Source organism: Chionomys nivalis, chromosome 25 (assembly GCF_950005125.1).
Source record: "Chionomys nivalis chromosome 25, mChiNiv1.1, whole genome shotgun sequence".
NCBI classification, from domain to species: Eukaryota; Metazoa; Chordata; class Mammalia; order Rodentia; family Cricetidae; genus Chionomys; species Chionomys nivalis.
In genome coordinates, this window is record NC_080110.1 from 27,359,641 (window position 1) to 27,365,186 (window position 5,546).

The 5,546-nt window shown below is 35.8% G+C and overlaps 1 pseudogene; it reads left to right on the forward strand.

The window, feature by feature from the left end:
- Positions 1–2,598: 2,598 nt before the first annotated feature.
- Positions 2,599–5,083, forward strand: LOC130866193 (olfactory receptor 9K2-like; annotated as a pseudogene).
- Positions 5,084–5,546: the final 463 nt, after the last annotated feature.

Consider the following 5,546-nt stretch of genomic DNA (forward strand, 5'->3'; position numbering starts at 1 on the left):
TCCAGTCCTCCTACTTAAGTTCTGCCCTATCAACAGGCCAAGACAGTTTCTTTATTCATTAATGGTAACCACAGCACACAGAGGGAACTCCCACATCAGAAAATCATATTCCGTTACCCTGAAGAAAGATAATGGCTGAATCAAACAATATACAATAGTTGATATTTAAAGTATAGTTTGAGTTACATGAATTCTATAATTTTACTTGCTTTCACTGCTTAGTAAATTTTACAATCATACAATTCATACATTTCCTTTATAAAATTGTTCCAATCTTTTCATTTGTAATATGATCAATTTAATTATTAATACAGATAAATCTATCTTTTGTAATTTTGTACACAATATATGAACAGTAACAGCTGTGTGTTTAGGTTGGAATAGTCAGCTGTTCTTCATGGATATATTAAAAACTTTTCTAAATCCAAAGTTATCTTCAGTGTGACTGAAAAACACCCAGGATCCCTGACAGTCAGGTTTGCTCTTAAAGTCACATAAGACTGTTGTGCTCATTCGACATCTTACCTATAACCTTCAGCAGCATCACCCTATCCTATTTCAAAATGTGTTTTTAAAAAACCAGCAATGAGTGAGTTATTGTTGGTCACTTAACAGTGAACTAAAGACCACTTTCACGTCACGATAAACGCTTCATGAAATAGCACAATTTCATGCCATAAACTAGTCCTGAATTGAATATTTTAAAAACCTTTATATTCAGTGGCAAACAATTCTTGCCAGAGATTAGATGCTTATAAATACTGACTAAACACATTAACGAATAGTCTGTTAAATACAGACAGATTAGTTTTGAAAAATTATGTTGCTTTCATGGGTGTGGCAACAAAGTAGCTCTTGATTTGTTAAAGAAATGAGATTTCTTCCTTACTAAATCCTCCTTTTATTTTAAATTTAGATTAAACTTCAAAGGCAATTAAACTACATGTTTTGAAATGTTTGTCACAATCAAGCTCATTAAGTCACAAGCTTATGATTTATTGTGACAGGCAGAAACATGTAAAATGATTTAACCTTCTGTCTCCTTTAAGAGAACCCTTTCCCACACCAAACCAACCAATGGACAGCAGCTGAATGTGCTCTGCAGACTTGGGAACCTGAGAAGTCTTTTTCTATTCTTCTCCAATGAAGATGAACACCGTTATCCACCTTATGCAGTAAATTTAAATCATGTCCACCACCATTGAAATCAAACCATTATAAACCCTTCAGAATGAATTTTAAATAATGATAGAGAAGAGCGAGGATGGAGATCAAGAAGATCCAGTTTTGTTATGTGGAGTCATTATTTCTATGTATTCAAATGCATATGTTTTAATTTTTTGGATTTTTATGAAAAAATTATTGAAAGAAGCATCAAATGAAAGACATAATAGGTATTAAAACCTTTGGGTTTTGAAGGAGTCTTGTAATCCTAAGAAAAGAAAAAATATCACTACTCTTTGTATAACTAGGGAGGCTGGTGAGTCAAAGTGAAACGGCTTATCATTGTTTTTCATTGTGACTCTGCCACTAATCTCAGGCTTGTGAAAGAAGTTTCCTGGATTATTGTAGTTTTTTATTATCCATCACACTAATGGGAAGAATGAATAACATTTGGCTTAAATAAAAAAGAAGAAAATGAAATGTTTAGCTATTAGACAACTTAATTAATAATGAATGTATTTTTCATAATTTAAGAACACCAGAAATGCTTCAAAATAATTCAAGTTGTTTTCATTGTTTATCAGTTAGCCTACAAGAAAATTGAGTGGTTTGGGTGTTTTTAGAAAGTTAACATGTATTTATTCTTAAAACTACAGAGCACTTACTGTTAGATTAAGAGCTCATTAATAATTTCTGTCTAATATAATCTATTTTTTTCTATGGAGTCAAGAGGTTTTTGATTGGCTCATTTCTTTAAGCTTCTAATTTTTTCTCACATTCTAAAATGTTTCAGATGTGTTTTTTGACTTATTTACACAGAAATAAGAAGAATCAAATTCCAAAGGGTAAAACTATAAATGTCTTACTGATTTTTTTTTTGCATTTAAATTAAATGAATGTGTTCCATGAACTGGAGATTAGCCAGTTTATAAAAAGATCTCTCTCAGAAGAAAATAATTTCTTGATAAATATCTGTAGTTGTAAGAGTTCATTTGTTAAAAAGATACTACCTTGCATTTTACTCTTAGCTTTCTTTTTTTTAATTTTTATTACAGACAAAAGGCAATACATGTTATTAAAAAGAAAAACAAATATAAAATAGTAAGCTAAAATTTTAGAAAACTGTAATTTTAGTATTATGAGTTTATCACTCTTTAAAATTTTGATATTATCTTAGCCATAAATTAAAGTTCACAGGATCTCATATGACAGTACAGATATATGAAATATCAATGATCCAATTGTGTTGCCTTAGGCAACAGCAAGGTATCTCTCATCTATAGTTTGCTGCTGTGTAAACTTAGTTGGGGAGTGGATACAAAAGCTTATGTCAAATCTAAGCTTCTTCAACATGTGGTTTTATTGGTTATAGCTGATAAAGTGTGGGGAGTTTATATGTTGATTTTCTTTTATAACCAGAAGCAGAAATTTGCCATGGGTGACATGGAAAGAGTCAACCATTCAGACGTCACTAATTTCATTCACAACTCAGAAGTGACTGACTTCATTCTTGTAGGCATCAAAAGTCTGTCCAAAACTCTACAGTGTCCTCTTTCTTCTATTTCTGAGATGGTTCTTCTGGGGGAACTTTAGCATTATTGGCATCATAGTGGCTAACCCTAGACTGAATACACCAATGTATTTCTTCCTAGGCAACCTCTCTGTCATTGACTGGTCCTACTCCACTGTTACTGTACCTAAATCCATGGCCAACATCTTATCTTAGAAAAAAGTATCCTTCGTATGTTGTGTGGCTCAGCTTTTCCTTTATGCACTTTTCATGGTAACAGAAGCCTTTGTACTAGCATCCATGACCTATGACTGCTTTATTGTTATCTGTAATCCTTCCCTCTACAGTGTCCACATGTCAAGAAGTGTCTGTGTCCTGTTGGTGGCTGGGTCAGCTCCATCCTCCTAATCAGTGTAACTTTCTCCATGTCTTTTTATACCTCTAGGATTATAGATCACTTCTACTGTAATTCAAATTCAATCAAAAAGATCTCCTGTTCTAATACCTTTATCAATAGGATGATATCACTTAGTTTGACTGTATTTATTATTTTGTCCACAATAATTGTTATTGTAGTATCTACATGTATATACACAGTTTTAAAGATCCATTCTAATGAAGGGAGAAGAGAAGCTTTCTCCACCTGTAGCTCCCACCTGGAGGTTGTAAGTTTACTGTACGGAATTGCTTGCTTTTTGTATCTCACACTTCCAAACAACCCTGAACTTTGTAAAATAGCTTCGGTATGTTATATTTTGTTTACACTTAAGCTGAATCCCTTCATCTACTCTTTACGAAATAAGGATGTAAAAGAGACTGTAAAAAAAAGTCTTATGCAGGAAAGATGTTTTACCCTAAAAGGGCTTACACTCCTTTTATTGATTCTTGTATTAGTTGATTGTTTCTGCCTGAAAGAAAGGGGGAGGGGACTGAGGGAGGAAGGGAGAGAGAAAGGACTTCTTTTCTCCTCAAATTTCTAATGCATTTGATATTAGCTATTTAACGTTTCCTAAGTCATGTTCTTAGTAGATATTGCTCTATTTATCCATCTCTTTCTTTCTGTCTTTATTTCATCATGATGTATAGGTACTATAACAGGGAGAGAAGGGAAAACGGGGAATGTATAAATGAACGGGGAGGTACAGAAGTAAAGAGAATAATGAGAGACATAGAATACTGAGTATGCTTGATAAGACTATACGAAAACACTATTTTTTATAAACTTTGTTAAAATACAATGTGTGGAGGGGAAAATAAAGTAGATATTTATGGGTATACTGGGGGAGGGGAGAGCAGGAATGGAAGGATCAGGTTAGGGAGGAAGGGGAGATGGAGTTGAGAGAGGAAATGTGGTGAGAGACAGCTGGAACTGGCGGGCATTTGAGGGGTGGTAAGGAAACCTAGTGAGAAAATCCACCCCCTCTGGATGGAAGTAGTGATGGTCATGATGGTGGTGGTGGTACTGATGGTGTGTGTCTGTATGTGGTGCACGTTTGTATGCAGGCAGGGGCCCACTCCTATGTGGATTCACACGGAAGCCAGAAGTGAAGGACAGGTATCCTTCTCACCGCTCTCTGCCTTATTCATGCATGGCAGAGTTTCTAACTAAACAGAATCTCACCTCTTCAGCAAGCCTTGCTGATCACTGAGTTCCTAGAATCAGCCTGTCCCAGCCACCGTAAAGTGGGGTAAAGTGTGGCACAACCAGCCACAAGTAGTTTTATATAGGTGCCAAGGATTCAAACTTGGGAATCTTTCCCAATTCCTACTTTGTTTTTGCTTTTTTTGATTTTCTCTAATCAAAATATACATTTTGAATCTTTGGTGGTAGCAGCAATTGGATTTATTTTATAGAAACTACTAATAAACATATTAATGCAACAAATATTTGTTGGGTCAGAAGATCATGAATGGGTAGTTTTGGCTGTGTGTGTGTGAGTGTGCGTGTGTGTGAGTGTGTTATTCTGTCATAGTTTCACTGCTGCACATGGCAGGAGGTTTGTTGAAGTCTCATTGGTGGTGAATGGTCCCAGTGGAATGGCCTGAAGGGATCTTTGATGTCATGGCCTCTCCTATTTCTATTATCTCTTCCCAAAGTAGTTTGTTATACAGGTTCTTAGGACAAAGACAGAGAAAACAGAACAAAGCAGAATTACATAAGTGAATTTCCAAGTTTTGTATATGTCATTTCTATTAGCCCAGAGTTAAGTTAGTGCTGCTATAGATTCCACCAGCATTGACTGCAGCTGCAAGGTTACAGAGGAACAGGTGGTTCTGTTGTACTTGAAACTCTAAGCACTTATTGAACCCATGAAATACAAGAAGGAACTTGTCCACGTCCACACTCAGAATGAGAAGTTAAGCACAGCGAACATACACGTTCTCTGTTCAAAATCCATGCGGATATGAAGCAGGAGCATCGCAGGTCTGTAAGAGTTGTGAAACTGTTAACACCAGTGAGGAAGGGAACGCTATTCAGTTTCCGGAGGGTCAGGCTAAGAAGGTGCTGCGTTTCTATTAGTAAAATTTCCTTTTATTACCACAGGGAGTGAGGAGAATGAATTAATTTTAAGTTCGGATTGAAAACAAAGTAAACCTGGGCAAAAATATCATTAATCACTGCACTGCTATAAATCTCATTGAAGAGGAAAACGTGTGTGTGCATGTGAAAAAGGCGCTTGTAAGAGTTTGTAACAACAGGATCCAACTGTCTCCAGTAGTGTTGGCTTTTGTCTTAGACAGCTGTCTGCCACGGTGACATATGTTCCTTGGAAGGTTGGGAGAGGTAGGGTACAGTTGTGCTGGCTCGTATTAGTATATTTGTCAGTGACAGTCTTTCTCCATGTTACCTCCTTAGCCTGCACTACTGAAA